At 45.4% G+C, this 25,959-nt stretch overlaps 1 protein-coding gene across 1 annotated transcript in view; it reads left to right on the top strand.

Moving 5' to 3' along the window:
• CPLX1 (complexin 1) overlaps positions 1-25,959 on the top strand; it is a 138,991-nt gene that overhangs the window by 73,901 nt on the left and 39,131 nt on the right. The gene's annotated exons all lie outside the window — the stretch shown is intronic.

The raw sequence follows: 25,959 nt of genomic DNA, 5'->3' as shown, positions 1-25,959 counted from the left end.
ATCCTCTGCTCAGAAAGTATGTGTTACTAAGCAAATCAATAGAAATGTTCTAGGAAAATGAACTACAGCTCCAGCCTATTTACACACGGATTTTTTGTACATGGATTTGACTCAACACGAATGGCCCCTGCAAATGAGAAGGAATGTGCTGATCCCTGGAGAAGGGGAAAAATGTATCCCTTTAAAATCAATTTTAAAAACTGAACAGTCTTTTAACAATAGCCTCCTTAATGAGAGAGAGAAGGCAGCTGGCTGACAATCCATCAATTCTTCTTTCTCCAGCGGCCCCTCTCTTCCTCCTGAGCAGTGAAAGAAAGGTGATCCCTTTGCATTGGTGAAGGGAGGGGCTGAGTGAAGCGCTTGGAGGAGGACTGATTGATGGATTGTCTTCTTAATGACTCTTATCTTAGAGTCAAAAGGTCAGCAAGGCTGTTTTTAAATGACTGGAGCAAAGAAACTTTGTTTGAGGCTCAACCTGTATTACAATTCCCATACATTACACAGATAACCTTGCAATTTAATTCCCGCTCAGGGATTCTTCCTCTGTCAATGCAACTCAGCACTATCTCAAAAAATTTAAAAAAATAATTTTAAAAAATCTTACAAATCTTGTGACGGGAGTGTAGAGCAGGTATGTCCAACTGGTAGATCGCGATCTACCTGTAGATCGCAGAGGGGTCAGAGGTAGATCGCCAGCCCCACTTGGCTTCATCTCTCCAGCAGCTCACCCGTCGCTAAGAGAGAGTTCATGCCGGCAGGTTGTCTGCCGAGGTCTTGCCGCAGGTCCTTTGCCTGTCTTTTTTCCCTGCTTGTGGGAATCTTACCTGCAGGTGTATTGGGGGCACTTGTTGTTTTCGTGCCAATAGTTTGTGGGTACCCCAGTAGGCCGCCGCCTGCGCCCCGCGACTAGATGCCACAGGCCCGGTGTTATACCTGGTCTCCTGCCTCTCAGAATCACCCATTCCTGCCCCCGCCCCAATACCCCTTAGAATATATATATCGGTGTTATATACCGGGCGATATCCGTTCGCCCGGCCTTTAACTGAATACACTTACTATATTAGTTGTGTCGTGTGCTGGTCGTTGGTCGCTTTATAGTTCACTTTCATTAAACATTTTTGGGCAGACACAACAAAGTGTTAAGAATTTGGTGATTTTGGCAGGTTTTGCCAATTTTGTTCTAACTTGCCTATGCCTTGCCTTCGAATTGGTTCAAACCACTGTGACTTTTGCTTGCCTCTGCAATTTTATTTTGTCTTGCCTTGCGTTGATTCTACACTGTGTGCAGAATTTATTAAATCGCATGTGGTGGTATTTGAACTTGTTTGACGGTATTTGATTTTATCTGGTTTGCTGGACAGGTGTTTGAGGTTTTTTTGATGATTGTTTGGTGGTATTTGATTATTGGCGCCAGTATGATGAATTCTTATTTTTACTCTTAGAACTGCATGTGTGGTTTTGGCATCTCCAGTCCTTGTATTGCACATCATCCAGAGGTCTTCAGTTCCTGTTGATCTTTAATACTTTGGGACAGTGACAGTTTTGGACCAGATTCAGCCAGTGTTTATACTAGCAGATTTGGCCTTCTTACATCCAGCCACCCCAGTATAACAAAGATGAGTGTTCCAAAGAAGAACAAAACCTACCACTTGCATGATGAGTGGGAAATGGACTACTTCGTCATGGTGAAAGACAAGTGTTGTTATCTAATTTGTAACGCCCCAGTATCCTTGCACAAAAAGGGTAATCTGGAACATCATTATAAGGCTCTGCATAGCAATAAATTTGATGCTGATTTTCTACCCAAAAGTGAAATTCGTAAACTGCAGCTCAAAGAACTTAAATCAAAATTGGCTACTTAGCAATAGTTGATGGCGAAGCCAAGGTCACATTCGGTCAATGCAACCATAGCATCCTTCAAAGTAAGCAACCTGATCACAAAGAAATGCAAACCTTTCACTGAAGGGGAATTGATAAAAGATTGTTTTCTTGAAGCAGCTGACAATCTTTTTGAAGGATTTAAAAATAAGAAAGAGATTATAGCTGCTATTCAAGATGTACAATTGTCAAGAAACACTGTCATGTGGTGAATAGAAAAGATGTGTGAAGACACAACTGAACAATTGTTGGAGGATGTTTCAAATTGTGTTGCTTTCTCACTCCAACTGGATGAAGCTACAAACATAAGAGACATAGCCCAGTTACTAGTCTTTATCCGGATGGTTTTTGAAGACTTCAGTGTTAAAGAAGAACTACTTGGAATGATTTCTTTAAAAGGGAGAACTAGCAATCAGGTAATATTCAGTTCTTTCCATTCTTTTGTGACAAAGTGTAATCTTCCATTGCATAGACTTGTTTCCATCACTACTGATGGAGCAAGAGGAATGACAGGTAAGGGTAACGGTTTCATAGCCCTCTGTAGATAGCATGATGACTTCCCAGATTTCCTTTCTTACCACTGCATCATTCACCAGCAAGTTTTGGCAAGCAAGAGACTCAATACAAAGACTGTCATGGACATCACTTTCAAAATTGTAAATTTAGTTTGTGGAAGATCACTTCAAAGACGACTTTTCAATCTTACTCTTGATGAAGGGGCAGCGGAAATCATTTTGCACACAGATGTAAGGTGGTTAAGTAGGCACAAATTTCTGCAAAGATTTTGTGATTTGCTGAATGAAATAAGAAGTTTTTTGAAGGAGAGGGGAGATGACCAAGCAGAGTTGGAAGATGAGGAGTGGTTATGTGATCTGGCATTTCTCGCTGACTTTACAGGCAAACTAAGTGATATGAATCTTGAACTACAAGGTAAAAACAAATGCATTGGCGAGATGATGAGTACAGTTTCATCCTACAAGAGCAAATTTGAACTAATGATGACTGACCTTGCAAACAACACTTTTGATCATTTTCCTAATACGCAGGACCATCTGGGACAATATCCAAATTTTGTTTTTCAGAACAAGAAGTATGTGACAGAAATCTGTTCTGTTATCCAGGAATTCGAAAATAGATTCTGTGACTTCCAAAAAATTGGAACAGTTGCGGAGTACTTGTCATACCCATTCAAAGTAGATGTGGACATTAAAGAAACTGCAGCTGCTATCAGTAAAAATTACTCATTGAACAAGCCATCTCTTGAAAATGAAATATTAACCCTTAAAAATGACATTTTTCTCAAGACCCATGCTGAGAAAGAATCGTTTTGGAAGCTAGTGCCTAGAAACAAATTTCCCAACTTGCGAAGATGCAGTGAAGCTGTACACTCCTGTTTCGGTTCAACTTATTTGTGCGAATATGCGTTTTCCCATCTGAAAATGACAAAGAGTTCACAACGTTCCAACATGACAGAACAGCATCTCCAGAATTCCCTGAGACTGGCCCTCACGCAATATTCACCCAACTTCAAAAAGCTGGTGGATGAAATGCAGGCTCAGACGTCTCACTAATGAGCAAGATCGAAATATTAAAGATTGTGCAAGATCAGCCTGGATCATTACTTGACCTAAATTTAACACAAATTACTCAATAAAAAGTTAAGGAACGTTATTAAGACAGTTGAATAAAGTTATTGCTCAATAAAACTTTAAGAAAAAGTGTACTTTCCATTTCCCGTCGCAGTTCTTACTGGATCTTCATCTCTCTGTTTTGTTTTTGCTTAATTTGCTTAACAGCTGATCACATCCAAGTAAATGACAGATGATTCATTAAAAATGGGGGGGGGAATCCTCCAACTTTATTGGGTTAAAATTTAATTTGAAACTAATTTGAAACTTAATTTTCATGGTGGTAAATCACCGGCACTTTTGGCCGGAAAAAGTAGATCACGACCTGTTCGAAGTTGGACATGCCTGGTGTAGAGAATGCAATGAAATTTCAAATTGCCAATACAATATATTCTATCCATTGAATTATAACAGCCTTAGAACTTTCTGGGACTGAGTGACTTGTTCCTACATTGCATGTAAAGGTCACTTGAAAAGTGGTGACCTATTTTAGAAGTCAACATTTTTCAAGCTTGTTTTAAAGCACTGATAGTTGACACATGTATTTAAAAAATTTATATGCTGCCTTTCCTATGCTCAAGACTGTGCATAGTAAAATAAAAACAAGAACACAGCTAATAAAAACATATAAATAGGAAACACTAAAACTTTTTACACAATGATATATGATTAAATGCTATGGATAAAAATGTAAAAACAGAAAAAGCATCAATCAATGACATAAAAGCAGTGATAAAAGATAAAAGGGTTCCTTAGGTGGTACCTCCTCCCTCCTTGAAGACCAAGCAAAATAAATAGGTTTTTTAGACCTGTCTGGAAACCATGAGGGGGCTGTTCTCAAATCTTCTGGTAGCTTGTTCCAGAAATGTGGTGCCACAACAGAAAAGGTCCTGCAATTTGCTGCCATTCCATTGGCTTCAGGCGGACGCAGTGTCCTAAGCAGGGCCCCATCTGATGATCATAGTGACATGCAGGATTATAGGGGGGAAGGCAGTCCTTGCAGTATCCTCATGCTATGTCATATCAGAATTGCAAGATAATATCCAACACCTTGGAATGGAATGGGGAGCCAGTGAAGCTGCCTGAGCAATGGCAGATTGATTCAGCCCACCTAGCTCCAGTGACCAACCAACCAGGCTGCCACATTCTACACTAACTGTGGCTTCTGAACTGTTTTCAAGGGTAGCACCATGTAGCATGCATTGTAGTAGTCTAAGGGTCCAATCCTATCCAATTTTACAGGACTGGTGCAGCTGTGCCAATGGGATGTGCACTGTATCCTGTGGTGGGGAGGCAGTCACAGAGGCTTCCTCATGGTATAGGAACATTTGTTCCCTTACCTCGGGGCTGCATTTTGGTTGCACTAGTGCTGGAAAGTTGGATTCGATTGGGCCCTAAGGCCACAGTCCTAACCAACTTTCCAGAACTGACATAAGGGCAATGCAATTCCAAAGTAAGGGAACAAACATTGCCTTATCTTGAGGAGGCCTCCGTGACTGCCCCCCACCTGCAGGATGCAGCACATGCCCCCTGGGCACAGCTATGCCAGTGCTGGAAAGTTGGTTAGGATTGTCCCCTAAATGAGATGTCACTAGAGCATGTACCACTGTAACCAGATCCAATCAACTCAGATACAGTTTCAGCAGATGCACCAGCCAAAGTTGGGCAAAGGCCCCCCTGGTCACAGATGCGACCATCCAGGGACACCTATAGATCCAGGAGGACTCCCAGGCTGTGATCCTGCTTTTTCAAAGGGAGTGCTATCCCATCTAGAGCAAGTTATAGATCTAATAACTCACATCGTGGCCTTCCAGATCAGGAGGAAAGGATCAGAAGGATCTTGTCTGGATTCAATTTCAGTTTATTAGTGACACCAAGCACTTCCGGACAGCACCCCAGAACTTTGACAGGCCCCTTGTAAACAGGTGGAAAAGCTGGGTGTCATCTCATATTGGTAACATCCAACCCCAAATCCCAATAAAGAGAGATTTTCACTGTTCCTTGATGTGAAGCAATTTGGTATAAAATGTAATCATTTTAAGATATTAGCTTAGCATTTCCGTTTCGGAAGCAAGCACATTAACTGATGGCCCAATCCTATCCAGAACCTATGGCACTGGATCTCAAGAGCCACTGCTGTAAATCCTGGTCTGGCACCGCAAAAGCCATGCCACTCTTTTATGTTTCCACTGGCACAAATGGCTGGAAGCCCCATACATATGCCACCATCTCACCCAGCCCATGCTGGAGCAGGTAAGATTGTAGCAGGGCAGATCACGAGTGGCTACACCTGCAGGACAGGTTTAGGCAGAATCGGGCTGTCAGTCCCTACTAGAAGTAAGTCAGGCTGCAATTTTATGTTTTCCTGAAAGAATGGAACTTACTTCTGAGTAGACATGCATAGACTCTTGCTGTGATTTGTTTGTCCTGTAATCAAGATTTCAGCCTTCTCCTCTGCTGGTCTTTATTTATGACCTAGTGAAGTGAGAGCCACTTCCACAACCTCCCCCAAACTAGCAGCATGCCATGTGCAAGTGTGGATCTTTCCCATCCAACTGGCGCTTAGCCAGGAGGTTGGGGGTCAAACAGTTTACAAAGACCCATGCTTGTGACCCTTCTTGTTGAGTCATTCCCGCACAGGCACTGTGGTGTGGGAAGTCAAGAGGTTTCCTTGTTACTGTGGCTGCATGGGAAGGGGCATTATTAATTATACAAGCCTGGATGGCCAATTCTGACTCCACTGAATAGGCATTGGAAAACCCTCTAGTGCTGGAGCAATGTTGCAATTAATTAGGTATGGGCCTATAGATGAGAGGCCATAGGAACCACCTGTATAAACTGAGTTCCTCTAAGAAGGGCAGAATGTAAATAAAATAAGTATTCCTGGTCATCACCTGTTATATGAATTTCCTTTTTTCCATGTAGATAAACTTAAAGAACAAAAAATCCTTCTCCTAGTATATAATTGTTGTTGTGACAGAGAAAAATGACTTGGATGAATCCCTTGGATCTTATCTTCTAAGAAAGTTGGATATAAAAACATTCTTAAAAATCTGGACATCTGCAAAATCTTTTCATCTGCTCAGGTTCCGAAAGGCAAGGAATGCGGATTTTCTAACTTGATTAATAACCTAAAGAGAGCCCTTCATTCTAAAGCAAGCTCAAGAATGGCTGTGTGGGATTTCCAGGCACTTTGTCACTGTCTTGTTCTCTGGAGATGGACACCAAGTTTTACTAGGCTCTAAGGAGAGCAGGTGAAAAAAGGGGAGACTTTCTGCAAAGCCCGCCAAGATGGAAGCTTTTGCAAAGAGTCTTTAAACGGTCTTTTTTTCAAGTGCGCCAAAGTGGTTCCCTCTGCAATGGTGAATAAACCAGATCAAAGGGTTGTCATTTATATCCCTGAGCTGCTTTTAAGAAAGTTCCTCAGGTGTTCCTGTGTGGGCAGCAGAGAAGCGGGACCATTCAGACTGTCTTTCCATCACAAAAAAGTGTCATCAGGTGGGCTGTAATCCACCTTCCACTGAGGACACTCCTATAGAACTTAATGAAGCTGGGCTGTCCCTGTGGGAATTAAAATGCTCTGCATGAAGGAGAAGGTTTTAAAATGCCCCGGCCTTTTATGTGGAACTCAAAGCTGCAGGGCTAATTTATTCATCTCCCTTGGCAACATTTCTCTAATGTCTAAGAGATTCTCATGGCCTTAATTTTAAAGTTTCCTTTTTCATAAAAGCACCGCTTTAGAGAACCATATAGTGCATGTTCCCTATTTGTGCCTCTGAGGTCAAGAATCTTGCTTATTTATTGTGCTGTGTCAGGCTACAACCCTATCCACACTTACTTGGGAGTAAGCCTTATTGACTATAATGGGACTTATGTCTGAGTAGACAGGCATAGGTTTGGGCTCTCTGGGTGCAATCCTAACCAACTTCCCAGCCCCAAGGTAAGGGCAATGTAACTCCAAAGTAAGGGAACCAACATTCCCTTACCTTGAGGAGGCCTCTGTGACTGCCCCTCTGCTGCAGGATGCAGCACGTGCCCCATTTGCACAGCTATGTCAGTGCTGGAAAGTTGGTTAGGATTGGGGCCTCTGTCGCTAATTTCAATATTCATTCTAACAGAAGCATATCTGAGTTACTGGACAAATTAGCAGACTGAGAGCCCAATCCTGACCTTGGCGCTCCGGCTTTCCGCCGGCATGCACAGTCACAAACGTGACGTAAGGCATGTCTGTGAGACTTACCGCTGGGTCAGTACCCATACTAGCCCAGTGCTGGCCAACACTGGGCTAGCACTGGGCAGGCGCTCATCCTCCGCTGCTCGGTGGTCTCAAGGGGGAGGCAAGCGGAGGGTGGAGAGAGGCAGGGAGGAGGCGTGACAGGAGGAGGGAGGCGGAGAAAGGGCAGGTGGGAGGCATGCTGGGGGGGAGTGAGGGAGAGGGGTCCCATGGAGCTCTGCTACACCGGATCCAAGGCATTCGTGTGGGGCTCGGCGCTTTACACGAACGCCTTTACCTTACAGTAAAGTGAGTAGCTCCATTGCAGGACTGCTTCCCTTACCTGGGAGGAGGGGAAGAAAGTCTCCTTCTCCCAAGGAGCCACCTGTGGCAGGCTGAGGTGCACAGGATGTGGTGAGAGTCGTTCTCAGCGCTGCTGCAGCCACATGCCCCGGGCAGCTCAGGATTGGGCTGTGAATCCCTCCCTGAATATGCATGCTGTTTGGTACCCTTTCGTTCTCCTGGTTGTTGCTTCTTCTCAGCAAACTATTTTTGGACCTCACAGTCCTCCACCTCATGCACCCACACTGCCATTTAATCTGGTTAAGGAGGTGATCCTCCTGATTTGGTAATGTGCACCCACAATGCCATCACATCAAATGGAGCATTGTGAAATCATCATACCCAGTCATGTGGCTCACTACAGCGAATTGGATTACATGCAGTTCCAGTAGCTGGTTTAAGTAGGGATCTTGCTAAATTGGGCATTGGAAATCTGCAGCATTCTGTAATTACATTTGCCCATAAGGTAAAATGCATGAGGTTTGGTGGGCTGTGTACATACGGGTGCTCTGCGGCTTATTCTTGTTAATTTTGCTTTTTCCCCTGGCAGGTAGCAGCTGGAGGGTATGAGTGAGCAGTGTTCCCTCTAAGCCGCATAGCCACATGGCCATGCAGCTCTAATCAGTTTCCATCATAGGACTATGGAGTTCAGCAATAGCAAAGACATCATTGCCAAGTGCTCTGGAGCTGCCCCCACACAACTCTGTGTGGGCTCCATCTCAAATGCTTTCAGACAGGGATGGGCAGAGAGGTTCAGCTCCCCTTTCCATGTTGTTGATGTGGAAAACCTGGGGTCAGCAAGAGGCAACATCAGGTTGGAGCTGAGTGGTAATAAGGGGGGAAGTGACAGTTGTGTAGGGTAGGGGAGGTGCCAGCCCCAAAGGGGGAAGAGTTCTAAAAGGTTTGGGAAGCACTGATCTAGTTTTAAGTATTATTGATCATATAGAACATGTCTGACCAGTCATAATACAGGTAAAACCTAATTACCCACGGTTTTATCTCCACAATGAAAAGGGCCCTTTAAATTAAAGGAAAGAAAGTCATTTAACAATAGCCTCATTAGTGCAGGAGAGGGCAGCTGGCAGACAATCATTCTCTCTCCAGGCACTTAGAACAGCTTCAATTCCAGGCAAGTGACCCCTCCCTTCCCCCTGACATGTGAAAGAATGCAAAGTGATTATCACCTCCTCTTTGCATTCTTTCCCCAAGCTGTGCTTTCCCTGTGATGTGAGAGAAGGCTTTCTCAGCATCTGGAGAAAGAATGATTAATTGTCTGCCTGATGCCTCTGTCCTGCATAACAAAGGCAAACAAGGCTGTTTTTAAATCACTGAGCCAAGGGACATTGTTTTTCAAATGGATATCCTTTAACATGATTTTTGGCATCCATATAGGTTCTAGGAACAGAACCCTTGTGAATACCAAGACTCAATCTGTACAAACAAATAATCTGTTACCTATGTCATTATCTGATCTTCTGTTTTCCCTGTTGGCAAATTTCTTATCTTACCATGTGTTTCTCTACTCCAAAAAAGAACAGAAACCTTTGAGAGAGGATAGCTTTGCAAAAGGAGAAGGTTAGCCCTCAGAAGACGTATGTGTGTTGATGTCACTAGGAGAGCAGAACTGTTTTCAGTGAAAAGGACATTACCAGACTTGTTAGGCTCATGTGCTTCTGACATGTGCTAGATATTAATATGAACACCAGCTTAATACATCTATATCAGGGGTGCCCAAACCCCAGCCCTGGGGCCACTTGTGGCCCTCGAGGCCTCTCAATGCAGCCCTCAGGGAGCCCCCAGTCTCCAATGAGCCTCTGGCCCTCAGGAGATTTGTTGAAGCCCGCACTGGCCCAACGCAACTTCTCTCAGCGTGAGGGTGACTGTTTGACCTCTTGCGTGAGCTGTGGGATGAGAGCTCCCTCCACTCCTTGCTCTTTCACGTTTGTGATGTAGCAGCGGCAGCAAAGGAAAGGCCAGCCTTGCTTTGTGTAAGTCCTTTTATAGGCATTGAGCTATTGCAAGACCTTCATTCGTTCATATAAATTCATCTTTAATATATTCATTTATGCAAACTTATGTAAATTTATTCAAATTTTAAATGTAAATTAATTCTTTTTTCCCCCGGCCCCCGACACAGTGTCAGAGACCTGATGTGGCCCTCGTGCCAAAAACTTTGGACACCCCGATCTATATCTGTATAAGAAGCATTAAGTTCTCCAGAAGGTTTTGGATTCCCCCCTCCCCAACCGTCCCATGGGTTGAGTTATGGAAAGACATGTTTGAAAATGGTGTTATTTATTTTACTCAGAAGTAAACCCATTGGGTATGACCAAGGCTGTAATCCTCTATTACTCACCAGGAACAAACATCTCTAGTTATGGAACATTGCAAGGAAGTTGGCCTCTCTCTCTCTCTCTCTCTCTCTCTCTCTCTCTCTCTCTCTCTCTCTCTCTCTCTCTCTCTCTTTCTTGTGGGAGTTTTTTTAATTTATGGTTAACTTTCTTATCGGATGCCATTTCACTATTTCTTTGGGATCACATTGGCGTTTGATATTGAAATGCAGGATCTTATCTTGCATGGTCATGGTCTTAATGGCACAGTCGTTAATCTTCAGGTTTAATCAGCTCTACCAATCTGAGTTATGAAAAAGCCTTGGCACATGAAGCTGCTTTTCCATCTCTACCTCCTTCTGCTGAGCAGAAGTCCTCAGGCAAAATACTTGAACTGGAATTATTATTGTTTTTTTAAAAAGGTTAAGCTACAAAATGGCAACACAGGAAAAGGAAAATGGAATGAGTTCATGACTATGTATGGAGGGAAAGTCACTATGTATGGTGACATCTTCCCATAACTCTCCCAAACTGCGAGGCTAATCTTTTCCTTCCCCCTCCCTGCTGGTGCAGTTGTACCAGAAGCAGGTGCACTGTATCCGGGAGGGGGGGAGGGGGCGCATGGGGAGGCTTCAGCAGGGAAAGGATTACCCCTGCAATAAGCCTCCCAGCCCTCAATGGGTCTCCTCAGACCTGCACAGATTTTGCTAGCGCAGGTCCAAATAGAGAAAAGGGGTGGGGAGGCAGCAAAAATGGAGGACAGGATCTGGTACATGCCATCGCTGTCAGATCTACCCCCTGCCACAGCCTCCCCACCCCCATCACAGTTGTGGGCAGTTTGTGGTGGTTCAGGGCAGGGAGCGGTGAGGGCTGGGGTGGATGAAGAGCTAGCGGATCCTGGCCACAGCAGCATGTGCCAGGATGCTATCTCTATTTTTTCCAACCTGACACACCTCCTGTGTCTCCTTCAACTTAATCCATCAAAACAGCTGGCATGCTTCTTGAGGAGATCCATTGGCAACCAGGCAGCCTCCTGGAATGTAAGTTAGAAAAATGTTTACTTACCTCTCCTAGGCAAGCTGGTCACTACCCCGGGTATTGCATGTAACTCACCTGCTGTTGGCTCAGTTGCATAGCAGAAGATTGTGGGGTATAAGATTGGTTGTGAGCAATCCAATATACAAACATTGCACCTACCTTACCCTAATACCCAAACAGGCCATTTTTCTCTTCTTGTCACCCCCATCCCATGTTTTGCTGTTGTTGTTTTTTAACTGATACCCCAGCATTTCATGGCTCCTCGGGATTGCTGCATCAGGCTATTTTTTGCACTATTCTTTTCATTTACAAACTTATCTACTCCTACATACCTAAGAAGTCACTGGAAGCCACTATTTTGTCTATGGATGGACCCATTTTTGCTTCCTAACTGGCAGGCACTCAACTCCCTGAAATCTCTATTTCTATAGAGAAGGGGTTCCTGTTCTGCCAAATCCCAATCCAGTGGGCCTTGTGCCTGCTTAAGGCTGATCAGTCCCCCTGGTGAAACTCACCAGTGTAGCAAGCAAAGGTCAGAGTCCAGCTCCAGTCCACAGATGCCAAGTAAATCAGTTCCATCAATCAGAGTTGCCAAATCAGAGTCCAGAGCCAATAAGCCAAGTTACAGTCCAAGGTCAGGTTCCAGGTAGGTCAGTCAAATCGGTCAGGGTATCCAAGTCAAAGTCCAAAACCAAACTCCAGTCACAATCCACAGTCAGATTCCAAATTCAATAAGCCAAGTCAGTCTCCTCTCCTACCTCCAACCTGCCCTCCTTCAAAACCCACAAACCCTTTATGCCTCAGGGGCTCCTTATATCTCTGAGGGCCCTATGGCCTTCCAGTGGCTGCAGCTGTGCAGCACACTCTGCTGGATGCCCAGGCCTTACCCTTAAAGGGGCCACTGCTGACACCATATCTACCTCCTCACCAGTTCTTCCAGATTCCAATACAGTTCCCAAACTGTGAGCGGTGGCAGCAGAAGCCAGCCAGGGGAGCAGCAGAATCCTCATGAAAAACCCGCTGCCCTATACAATGTATAGGATAGTAGCTCTATTGGGGATCCAGTAGGTTAAGGGAGCTGCCAGTCGAAAAAGTCTGCTATAGAGATAGTAGAAGTGTAGAGAAATCAAGTGATACACCTGCCTGAGTTTACCAGCCTGCAAATGCAACACCTCTCAGCTTAAAACATGTATTCACTTGTAAGTCATCCAAGGACTGATTCATCAAGCAGTGTACCATCAAGTGATGGGAAAACCACACAGTGTTTGTGTCTCCCCCTGGGAATGAAGGGATAGGGGAGAAAGAAAATGCCATTTGCCGTGTTTTGAAAGGGAATAACAATTTTGTCCTTTGCCTTCCCTCTTTTTCTTGGCTCAATAGCACAGGAAAAAAAATTAGCTGTTACAGTGAAAAAGAATCTCAAAGGATAAGATATGGACAACATAATAAGGGAAAAAAGCTAGGTATTCCAATCGGTAGACAAAATGGGTTCCTTGGTGTTTGTTCTCCCTTTTCATGCCATTCACTTAAGACATTGATTTTTTGTTCTTTTAGAAAGGGGCCTCTAAATAAATGTGGTTGTGGGGTTTGCTGCTGAATGCAGAGGCTAAAAGTGCCTTTTGCTGCAGAAAAAAAGCCTACCATCATCGCTGTCAAGAAAATGGCATTTTAGAAGTTTGTGTAGACTGTGACACCCAGTGGCTTCAGGGGAGAAAACGGGACGACGTTTCTGAGATTTTGTTGCAAAAACAAATGACCCATTACGACTCCTGCAGGCCTCTTCCCAGCCAAGCATGCTGTAATTAGCTTCAGGTGCATAGATCCTTGGAATGACTGGGAAGCGCCATGCCATTCACCTGCTGATTTTGACAGCTTAATAGCAGAATGATCAATCAGTGTGACATCCCTTTGGCTGGCTGTGATGCTACACCAGGCAAGATATTAACATGTCCAGCTTGATCTAGCCCTACCTCTGAGGCCTTGATAGATTATACTCTGCTGGCCCGTCTTAATAGGATGGGAGAGTGTATGGGCATACACTACCCCATGAGAATATTAAAAAAAAAAAAAAAGCCTTTCTGGATCAGACCAAAGGCCCATCTAGTCCATCACTCTGTTGTCAATGGTGGCCCACTGGCTTGTCTGTGGGAAACCCACAAGCAGGGGAGAAAGGCATACTTATCTCCTGCTATTGCTCCCTTGCTGTTGGTATTCAGAAGTGTACGGCTGTGGAATCCAGCATTCCCTGCTGCAGTCTGAAGTGGTACAGTCCACTGCAAGCTCAAGATCTTCATTCGGCTGCATGCATAGACCAGACCTCTTTGTGAACAGTGACTCACGGAAGAGGAAGATAAAGTCATGGAGTTAGAAGGAACCACTATGTCAGGTAGCTATGGTGATTAGTGAGTGTGCCTCTGCACCCCTGTTCAGTGCATGTGCACTCTGAATTAAGAATGACTGGGCTACTCCCAAGTAAGTGTGCATAAAATTCTCCATGCTTGAGTTCAGAGAAGAATGTGAAGAGTTTGAAAAGCCCAGTTCAAAGGAGAGGCAGGCTTTTCAAGTCCCCCAATTCCTTCTCCTCTCTGAGAAGTTCATGTGAGAAGTGCTTCCCTGTGTCCTGCACTAAAAGAGCCAGCCCACCAGCCACCCATCCATCAAAAGAGTACATTCATTCCCCCTGCCTTTTGCTTTCTTCACTTCCATCTACTTTGCATCATTTGGCCATGAAGCTATGTGTGACCTTTCACTGTCTTTCAGCCTTCACAGGGTTGTTGTAAGGAAAAAATGGAGGGGGAAGAACATTTCCTCCTATCCTCAGTTCCTTGGAGGAATAGCAGGTTAGATATGTACAGTAATTATGTGTGATATCTGTGTGGAGGACTTCTTCTGGATTCGGCAGGAGTACCTGAATAATGAGTGTCTTCAGAGTTCTCTGTCTTTCTTGCCCTTTATTATGGTTAGCAAAACTAGAATAAGTTTTGTCATATAGTCAGCATTCCTGAATGAATTATGAAAAATAACACAGGGCGCAATCTAAAGGTGCAGTTGGACTGGCGCAAGCCCAGTGTTGTCGCAAAAGTGCCGTAAAGCACTTTCGCGCTGACACAACTACAGGCCAACGTGGGCCCTATGGAGGGTGAGTTTGCATAGGCCGAATTCGGCCGGCACAGGGATCTGGAGGGGGCATGGGGAGGGTGAGGAGGAGGTGGGAGAGAGGCATTCCAGGGCAGGGGGCATTCCTGGGGGCAGGCAGACAGGGAGCAGGAGGCTGGACCCTGTCCCCAATCCCGGGTTGCTTGCATTTGTGCCACCGATTGAGGGGCAAGCCTCTGGCTGCCTGGAACTTGCGCTGGATACAGCATAGGCCCACTAGCCTGCCTGCTCCAGCGCAAGTTAGGTTTGCGCAGTTAAGAACATAAAAAGAGCCCCGCTGGATCAGGCCAAGGGCCCATCTAGTCCAGCTTCCTGTATCTCACAGTGGCCCACCAGATGCCTCAGGGAGCACACAAGACAACAAGGCACTTGCATCCTAGTGCCCTCCCTTGTGTCTGGCATTCTGAGGTGAATAAGAATGATTGTGAAAATAGGTCAATGTGCGTAGGCTACACACCTCATAGGATTCAGTTGTCTGGGTGCACAGTTTGGTTTGTGCATCTATCATGAGACCCGATCGTGACTTTGGAGCTGTGATCATGATTGTTAGTTGACCAAGGGCTTTCTTCCATGAAGGGTACTGGCTGGCAGTTCAGGAAATCACGGCTGGTCCAACAATGTGTTTGGAAAGAGGTGCTAAGTTGTTTCCTTAATGGAACACCTCCAGAAGGTGGAAGAGGGCATCACAGCGTTGGAAAAGGTCATGCAGTTTTCCAACATGAGGGGAGCACCTGAGGTGAGATTGTGAAGCCACTCACCCCACCCCTCCAATGATCAACCCACAGAACAGTGGAGGATGTTTTTCTAGTAACAACCATGTGAGACAGATGGCGTTGACTTGAGAAGGAGTCAGCCTCCATTCCAGTCAATAAGGGTGAGGGGAGCCAAGAGCAGAAGGGTTGCTCTCTGGGAACTGACGTAGCCTGCCGCTACTTGCAGAAGTGCTCTGCTATCTACCTTCATCCAATACTCAACCTGTGTATACCTGAAGAATATCACAAAGAGACTACAAGCCTCTTTGGCTCTCTCTACACAAAGGAAACCAGAACCCAGGCAGCATTGCCTTGGAACTTCTCACTCCTCTGAGAAGTGGGCCAAACGCATGACAGAAGATCAGCGTAGCGGTGCTCTGCTCATGCTGAAACTTTGGTCATCCCTGAACGGATTCTACAGCACTGATCTTACATGCGCAGCACCAGTGGCATTGCTAGGGGGGGGTGGGCTGCCCTGGATGTGGGCTGCATGGGGGCATGACACCACTAGTGGTCAAAATTTTTAAAATATTGGTATTTTTGAGTAATACCATCATGTTATATGATGTCATGGGCAGGGGGTCTGGTCTAGAGGGTAGAGCCTCCGTTAGCCCAAAGATGACATCAGAAGGTCGCCAGTTCGAGGAAACCGGCCCAGGGGAGTGTATTTGGGAGAGAAAGAGGAAAGAGTTAACCCTCTTATTCAGGAGGGTCTGGTCTCCTGGAGGTCTCCTGGTCTCCAGGAGGTCTGGTCTAGAGGGTAGAGCCTCCATTAGCCCGAAGATAACATCAGACGGTCGCCAGTTCGAGGACACCGGCAGCTCCCTGAAGGCTGAGAATGGCGAGACCTTGAAGCAGCTGACAAGCTGAGCTGAGTGATTCCACCTGCTCTTGCTGTGAGCAAGAAGCGTCTTGGCTGCCCTCCATGTGAGAGCTGGAGCTGCTTGTCAGCTTGCATGGGAGAACTGGAGGCCAGAAGTGAGACCAAACCAGGAAGATCCATTCTGAAATGTTGTTGGCTCTGAACCTCTATGATTGTAAAAATCCCCTTGAGGGATTTAGAAATGCCTAGCGCCCTACAGGTAGACCACAGCTGCGATACAAGGACATCTGCAAGAGGGATCTGAAGGCCTTAGGGATGGACCTCAACAAGTGGGAAACCCTGGCCTCTGAGCGGCCCGCTTGGAGGCAGGCTGTGCAGCATGGCCTTTCCCAGTTTGAAGAGACACTTTGCCAACAGTCTGAGGCTAAGAGGCAAAGAAGGAAGGCCCATAGCCAGGGAGACAGACCAGGGACAGACTGCACTTGCTCCCGGTGTGGAAGGGATTGTCACTCCCGGATTGGCCTTTTCAGCCACACTAGACGCTGTGCCAGAACCACCTTTCAGAGCGCGATACCATAGTCTTTCGAGACTGAAGGTTGCCAATACAATACAATACCTATGTAAACCGCCTTGAATAAAGTCAGAGGAGTAATCCGATGACTGGAAAGGTGGTATATAAATACTGAGTTATTATATATAATTCAATATGTAATTTCATACAAAATGCAATGAAACAAACTACATTGAAATATCTATATTCTATCAAACGTTATAGCCAGTGGTGTGGGGCAATGGTGCATAACCATGCTCACCACCTGAGGTGTTATCCTGCCACTGCATGGGAGAAGGTCCATCATGGGGTATTGGCCTCCTGTACCGGGTTGCACAAACCCTAGTGATGCGCAGCACAAAGTTATGAACCAGGGCAGCCTGGCTAGCAGTTCACGAATGAGTGACATCTCTTGCAGAGTCTGTTTCATTTCTTGTCTACCTTATTATTTTTTTACTGTTCATCATTTATTGACTGCCTGAACTAGGTCACACTGGTATGTTGAATGCGTCAAACATCAAGGGAATATGCTTGTAGCTACTGAGATGGTAAAGAATGAAAAAGAGTAGGGGGCAGAGGGGCAAGGAAAGGGAGGAAGAAGGCAAGAGGCCTTGCAGCACATTTCATGTGCTGTAAATTCTCTTTGAATTTTCATATTTGTTTCTTGCACTTATCCAGCCAGAGGTGGACCAAATGTGCTTCCAACTGAATCTTCAGCATTTGCCCTTTGCAGATGTTGCAGATGCAGTACTTGCAAACATGTATGTGACATGGAGCCGGCCCAATGATGATGCAGCCTGAAGGATTCGTATCGAGCAGTGTTTTGGAGGGGGCAGTGAAATTAGAAGGGGATCTGCATCTTTCCTCTGCCCCTTCCACCCCATCACCAACAGAAGCACTCCAGTGTGCACTCTGATCACCTTCCCACAAAAAGAGTGGGAAAAGAATTCACGCAGCAGTAGCCCCCTTTCCCCCAGCAAGAACGGGGAGGGGCTATGTCTTGACCCCCCATCTGCTTCTCCATCTCCCTACCCCATCTGCTTAATAACAACCAAGTGGACCAGGAGTTAGGAGGCAGAGCCCCTCTCACCCCATTTCCTGACCTCCGGTTTCAGCAGTCTTGTGTGCAGCCACCTTGCTCTACCCAGGTCCTGTTCAAAATGACTCAAAGGGCACAATCCTAACCAACTTTCCAGCACCAAGGTGAGGGCAATGCAACTCCAAGGTAATGGAACAAACATTGCCTTACCTTGAGGAGGCCTCCGTGACTCCCCCCCCCCACTGCAGGATGGAGCACACACCCCACGGGCACAGCTATGCCAATGCTAGAAAGTTGGTCAGGGTTGCGCCCAAAAGAGCAGAGCACACTGAACTCTGCCACCACCAGTATTTGAAAGGGTAAGAGCATGGAGGTGCATGTGTGCTAATGTGCACACATGGGATTTTTAAATTTTGTTTTGTGGGGCTGAAGGCAAATAAGCACTGACCAAGACTGGAATGACTGGGGCTATGATGCTACCATTTCCCTATGCGCTATCCCTGAACACACTTAGGACCAACTTAACCTTCTGAAAAGGACTACAGTACTCTGCTCTGCAAATGTTGATGTTCTCCAAACACTTGCCTCTTTGCCAGATGTTTATTGTTGTCTGCATCTGACAGCTCATGATATTCTTATCCAGTCTCTGCGATCTGACAGTGTTTGAAACACCATGCAACAGAATTTACCATTTGACAGCTATTGACGTGACTTAACGATGCTTTCAGCATCTGAGAACATCTGGTAACTGACAGATTATGAGAGGGTGGGTAAAATTTCACGTTAAACAATAAGATTCAATTTTGGAGTGTGAAACATCGGATGGCATGACTAGAAAATGGGGACACTTTGCAAGCATTCCTTTTGGCTCAATCCTTCCCAGCCATGGAATGAAGAAGACTCTTGATGGATGGTGATTGGTACCCTTATGACTTGCCATGTTCCAGAGGAAGCTATAAATTCCTTGAATCCATTGAAATCAGTGGAACTAGTTTTAGTATAAGAAATTTTGTGACATAAACCTAACCATATTTAACCAGAAGTAAGTCCCACTTAAACCAGTGGAATTCACTTTCATTGGGCAGCGCAATCCTACCTTGTGCTGGAACAGGCAGGGTGACAGGCCCGCACTATACCCAGCATAAGTTTGGGGCTGGCTGACGCTCAGCCTAAAGAAAGGGGAAGAAATTCCTCTTACCCCGGGGAGAGCCACATCGGCCCCAATGGGTACACGCAGATCTGCCCCACCTGACGAGGTGGTTGCAGATCCACGCAGAACGGAGCAGCCTGGAGTTGCTCTGTGCCGCCTGGGAATGGGGCTAGGATCTGGCATAACTGTCTGGTCCTGGCCCTGCTTCCTGCTCCCCGCCCACTCACCCACAATCCCTCCTGCTGCCCGCCATCTCCCTGCTTGAAAAGCCTCCTCTCCACCCTCCCCATGCCACCTGGACCCCCGCACAAGCTGAACTCAGTCAGCGTGGACTTGCCTGCTGATGTGGAAGCTGGATCTGGCCTCCACGGGCTGGCACACCTCAATGCGCTGGCACAGCTTACTCTGAAGGAGACACAAACATGCTTTACAGCATATTTGTGATCCTCCCAGGCCCGTGCAAGGGACTTGCACCGGCTGAGCGTATCTTTAGGATTGCACTTTAAGTGCATTTGGGATTGCATCCCTAAGCACTTCAAATTTTCTGAGCTCTTTGCCCATCTTAAGGAAGCTCTTTAAGAACAATGGAATTCCTTTCCAAGTAAGGTGTTGTTATGGAAATGCTATTGTGTAGTGTCAGATGAAACTGTGGCCCTAACTCCCACACTTCTGCATCATCCTCTCGCTCAAAGTGCTTGCCTAATAGACGCTGTCAGTCAGCTGAAGTTCCAAGAGCTAAGACTGCAGGTTTCACCCAATCTGTCAGAAGAAACTATTTGGAAAGTGGCCAGAAAAAGAGAGAGACAGATGGAGTTTTGAAGTCTGGCTAGCAAGAAGCAGCCTTCGGGATCAGCAAGGGTACTGCTGCTTTAGGAAGCGCCAAGCGCACCACTATTTCAGAGGCTAACTTTGTCTGAGAAAATGCTTTCTTCCTTCTGCGTAAGTTTTGTATTTGTAAGCAAGCAGATATCAAAATTCCATAATCTGAATGGAAATAGCAGCCGTGGGGGCGTGGGGAGGGCATGATCAGAATTGAGACTGCAGTTAAGGGAGAGGGTTTTCTAAAAACCTTTTGCCCCAAAGCTGATCCCAGTGAAAATGACCCTGCTATTTGCCGCACAGCAGCTTTCCTCCCCAGAGAAATCTCAACCTTTGGGGTGGAGAGATTTTCATTGAGACCACAGCATGATAGTAAAAAGGAACTGTCTCCCCCTTGCCGTGGTTCTGATCCTGTCCCTCCACAGTTGCTACTTCCATTTTAGACACACTTAAGGGCCAATGAAATGATTAGATCATGTCTGTTTTGGTCCCAAAACTAGTATTGTTTTTGTTTACATTTTTTGCAAAAATTAATTGCAGCTCTCTTGAAAACAAAATGGTGATTCCCCCATCCACCTCATGACTCACTCTTGTAATAAGCTCTATTGACCTTCAGTTAAGGTTCAGGCATATAAAAGTTGTCAAACTTTAATAATCTTCCCCCAAAATGAGCTGTCATGTAATCACTTGATTATTAAAATGTCAAGGGTATTTGCTTTAATAAAAACCATCCCAGCTGCTTTGGAGAGATAATGAAGTGGGGGGGAGAGAGAGAGAGACATAAGGACAGCCTTATGTAATTGCAGTGGGGGGGGAGCAATCCTAAATGTGCTGTCCCACCGTTCTGATTCCTCTGCTCGGTTGTATCTCTGATTCAACTTATTTCAAAAATATCTCAGAACCGTGATCCACCCCCAACATAAGGACAGCCATGATGGATCTGAGAAGAAGTACATCTTGTCTTGATTCCCACAGTGGCCAAACAAACGCCTCCAGGAAGTCCACAAGCAAGGAATGAAAGCAACTTCCCTCTTCCCAGGATCTAGTAGGTAATAGTACACTGACTCTGGGCATGGAGGCTTCATTTGGCTATCATGGCTAATCCAGGGTTGAAACTTGAGGCAGTGGCTGGGTGAGTAGGTGGGGCTTAAAGGAAGAAGCTTGACTGAATGGAGTGGAACTTTGTTACATCCAGGAGGGAAGCTTAGGCAGATGGTAATGATCTCCAGCCAGCTGCCCTTGAATGGACATGCATTCATGAGATTGGATCATATTTCACCACTGTTGCTTTCAGGAACACTTCTTGATTTTTAGGCCTGATCAGTACATTACTGAGGCATTTTCTCCACCACCTCTACCTTCTCTCCTAATTTCTCAGAAATCTGTTCTGAGTCTTATTTGGTAAAATCTGAAGCATTCATCATGGAAGGTCATTGTTCCTAAAGATCCTGAAGATATTGATCTGAACACGTGTGACACGAGAGAGGTAACTGTACCATGCATTGATAGCCCAATCCTATCTGCTCCAGCCAGAGGCGTAGCTAGGTCATTTGACACCCGGGGCCCATAAATTTTTGTCACCCCATATGACTTAATTAATTGTTATAATTAATTATAATTATATAATTATAATTATATTATACTTAAGTATTAATTATATTGTTTAATTAATTAATTCGCTTTTTATGCCACCCTTCCTCTAAGCAGCTCAGGGTGGTGTACGTGGTTCCTCCCCTTATTTTGTCCTCACAACAACCCTGTGAGGTAGGTGAGACAGAAATAGTAATAGTCATGACATGGAATGAATAATAATAATGGCCAGAAAATAAATGCAGTGAATATCTTCCCACAAGCAATGGATGCAATTCTGCATCAAATGGTATATAACGTGATGGTTATTATTCCTAAAAGCCATGATTTCCAGAATTTTGGTCACTAGGATGTCACTAGGGGGGGGGTCACCAAAAGTTTGGTTCTCAAACTTTTAACGCTGGGACCCACTTTTTAGAATGACAGTCTGTCCAGGACCCACTGGAAGTGATGTCACGGCTGGAAGTGACATCATCAAGCAAAATAAAATAATTATAAATAATTAAATTAAAGAAAAACAGATAAATAAAAGGAAGCCAGCCCTGTTTCACCAAGTGAATTTTCTCTGTAGCCTGCCTGCAACAACACCCCCCCCCCACACACACACACACATAAAGCAGTGAGATTTTCAGCCTTTCCCGGTGCCCATCTTACCAGCTCAAGCCTCTGTTTTATTCTTTTGGGGGGTCGCTGCCTGCAATAACTCCCCCCCCATATAAATCAGTGAGATTTTCAGCCCTCCCCAGTGCCCACCTTACCCGCTCAAGCCTCTGGTTTATTCTTTGGGGGGGCTGCCTTCTGGAACATCTGGAGCTCCACTTTCATTTGATGGGAACCATGCAGCTAGCCTTGCATTCCTCTTTGCCTGACTTGACCAGGAGCCAAGGCACATCTACTTACTCGCGACCCTGTGGCTTACTTTTGCTTTCCATAGGGCTAAATACATTTGTCTGCTTGGAGGGAGGGACTTCCTTCTTGGGTGTTTTTTGGGGGCTGCTTTCATTGGATAGCTCTGGTGTCATTGGATTACTCTCAGCCTGCCCTTTCTGACAAACTAGGGCACGTTCGCCTACTCATGAGTAAATGCACAATATGGCTCGGTTTCATTTTCCATAGGGTTCAATACATTTTTTGTTTTCTGGTGTTTTGCCAATAACTTTTGATGGAAAGGAGATATTTCAATCCGTTTTTTTGCACTGCATTCCACGGGAAACTCTGCATCCAACGGTATATAGCATGATGGGGTTACTCCTAACTTTTGTGATGTTGGCGATGTTGGCGATGTTGGGGCATTTGTGGTGTTACACCCCCCCAAGGGTGGTACCCGGGGTGAATTGCCCCCCGCCCCCTGCTAGCTACGCCACTGGCTCCAGCCATGTTCTAGTACCTGTTCTGCTGGAACTGACTGCAGTAAAGCAATCAGCACCAGTGTAAATGGTGCTCTGGTAGTGTCCTCCTTGCAGGATGCAGCAGTAGCCATTTTGGTGCTACTGAATCAGCAGGGGGGGGATAATAGGATTGGACTTCTAATTGTCTGCAAGGATGAAAGAATTTCTTACAATTTCTTCTGCTACTTCAAGGTCAGAAGAGTTGGGTCCTAGATGGAGTGTAATAAGAGTTAATGGGACAACCCTTTTTTCTGAAAGATTTTAGGGGGAAGCAGACTTTTCAAACATATTTTGTGAAACCTTCCCCCTCCCCCCTGCATGTCCTTGTAAAAGGACAGAATCCACTTTTGGTTCTACAGACAGCTGCAGTAATTGCAAAGATTCCTGCTGAACATAAATGAATCATTGGGGCTTTTGTTGCTGAATTGCCAAAATCTTGCTGTTAATAGCATCATTCAAAAAAGGGAGGAGGAGGTGGGGAGAAAAGTTTTCATTTTTTTTTCTCTTGCACTCCCCCCTCCCCCAAAGTAACACACTAAATAGCAGTCTGAGAAGAATACTACATTACAGCTCCTTGTAGTACATGGCATCTCTGCCAATTAGCCATGTATCACAGCGCAGCAGTCCCAATGATTAACGAGAATCTTTGAATCTTAGATGACATCGAAAGTAAATCTACAAGAACTCTGGGAAATTTCCTTTTGTTCCAAGGTGTCATCTCCCCAAATTGCTTTCGAAATGAAAAGCACGATTCAGCTTCTTGTTTGTGCCATGAAGGGCAGCATGTATGTGGAAGCAGGTCCACTCATGGACCAGGTGTGCAGTCCCCCACAGCTATATCCAGCCCCTCGCCACTCTGCTTTGGCAAACATCTCGCCTGCTTGCACGTTCCAGGAGAAGAAGGAGGAAGGAACTCTCTTTCTGTGTTACTCACGTATGTGACTGCCTGGTGCAAAGTTACAAGCCTCTCTCCTTTGATCCCAACACCCGCTCATCTGCTCTTCCTCACCCAGGAACCCATGCAAGGCATCCCACCTGGGCCCCAGGACTGCAGGTGTGTGAGTGAATGTAGGGGATCCCAGAGAGGGAGGCCTACTCAGACATCTCTGGAAGAGGAGCAGCATATGCCTTGCCTCTCTTTGTTTCTGTACATATGCGGCTGAGTGGTTAATCGGTTGACTCACCCCTTCCCACAACCCTTGTCAGGAGGAGTTGGGGTGCAGGCCTGCATACCTGCCCACTTCTCTCTCTCTCCCTGTCTGTCTACCCACCTAGCTATGCAATTATCCTGACTTTCCCCCCAGCATTTGCAAACTGCCCACTATGCCTTTGGCACTGTGTCTGGGCTTCTCCTGCTTGGTTGAGTGCATGCGTGTGAGTTGCCTACCTTGCAAACCCCAGAACATACCTTTTTCAACATGCTGGTCTTGTAGCCATTCGTGGGAGGAGGAAGGCAAGGAAGCCAAGGAGTCTGGAAGAGAGGGAAGAAAAAGACATGAGAAAAGGAACCTGGGCCTAGACAGGACAGACTAGAATAGAGAAGCCGAGAGACAGCATACCAGGATCCAAAGTATAACTAAGGTGCAGAAGTGTCTGTAAAAAGTGGGGTGATCTGTTGTTGCTTCAAGGAGTGGTCTGGGCAGTGGAAGCTGCAGGAAACCTGGGCAGTGGAAGGAGAAGGGGTGTGGAGGAGAACCTGAGAGAGTGGACTGCTGGGGGCCAAGACAGGAAGAGAAAGAGGTGAAGGGACTGCCAGGGTACTAAGATGAGAGGCAGCAGGGAAAGGGAGAAGGTCCACTGAAATTTTTATTTAATTGGAAAAAATGTCCAAATGCAAATTACTGTATAAGCCTGGGTTTTTGAAGTGTGGTTTCACTGAGCTCACCCACAAAATTAAGTAGCATCATAGTAGCTGCTGAAAAAAACCATGGTAAGTTTCATTTTATTTAATTAATTGCCCAAATTATTTGTGGATTTTTATTAACAGGAACCATCTCCATGGGTCACTGGACTAAATTTAGGGTCACGGTCCAGAAAAGGGTGGGCAAACACTGCCCTTTTCAAAACCAATGTTCTTACACTAGCTTTCTGTTATTAGTAAAGTACAAATTCTCATTCATTACAGCAATTCCCAGAGAAATCACTTTTGACTAGAAAATGAATAAGGCTGCTAATGATTTTCTACTTTGCAGTCTTTGAATATATCCTGCCTCTGCCATAAGAAATTCTAGAGAATACAATAACCAGCCTATTGAGTATTTACTGCTGTGTATGAAACCAGTTGTCAGGAATTAGGTACAGTAAATTTGTGGCTGAACAGAAATGAAGGGAGCCACAAGCAGACGTGAGTGCTACAGCTGGAAAAGCATAGCCTGATTCAGACATACATAATCATCATTTGGCAAGGTGCAACACCAAGGTATGACTTGCACGTGTGAATGAGCCATCACAGATCTAACAAAGAGAATACAGTATATCATCTCACGTCACCAAAAAGGTTGTGCTTTTCAGCAGAGCAAAGACCAAAGAGCAATCAATAGTATCGATCAGAACAGAGCAACAAAAACCTCCATTAAACTAAAGCAGTGTTTCTCAACCAGTGGTACTCGTACCATGGGTAGTACTTGAGGTGGCGTCTGGCAGTACACTCTGGTCCCCCAGACCTCTGTCACTTGGGCCAGCAACACGACCAGCAATGACAGGAGGCTTGGTTCGGTGGGCAGAGCTCCCACGTGCACTTTTCTTGCCCTTGAAAAAGTCCTCTCGTCCACCCTGAACCTCTTACCGGTGTTTGTTGCATCACATCTGGCTTCCCAATCCAGAAGGAATTGGTGAAGGGTGTAGTAATGAGGAACAGAGTCTTCTCAGTTGTGGCACCACTTTTATGGAATTCTCTGCCAGAAAATCTAAATTCTGCCTCTTCAGGAGGCAGTAAATAAATGCTTTTACACTGCAGTCCTATCCATGTCTACTTAGAAGTAAGTCCCATTAACCCAGTTTTGCCTGACCCACAGGTGTACACATTTGGACCCTGTTGCGTATATGCAACATTGGGCAGAAATGACTTAAGTTCAATGATGCCTACTCTCAAGTAAGTGTGTATAGGATTGCAGCCTTATTTACATTAGCTTTCGTGGTTGGGTAAAAGTGGGATATTTCTGTCTGCTTTAATCTGGTCTGTTGCTTTTATTGTGCATTTAAATATTTGTTGCTGCCTTAGTACTTTTAGCTTGCTATGTATTGCTTTTCAACCTACCATTAAC

This window comes from Tiliqua scincoides, chromosome 2, assembly GCF_035046505.1.
Source record: "Tiliqua scincoides isolate rTilSci1 chromosome 2, rTilSci1.hap2, whole genome shotgun sequence".
NCBI classification, from domain to species: Eukaryota; Metazoa; Chordata; class Lepidosauria; order Squamata; family Scincidae; genus Tiliqua; species Tiliqua scincoides.
This window is presented reverse-complemented; position numbering and strand designations above follow the sequence as displayed.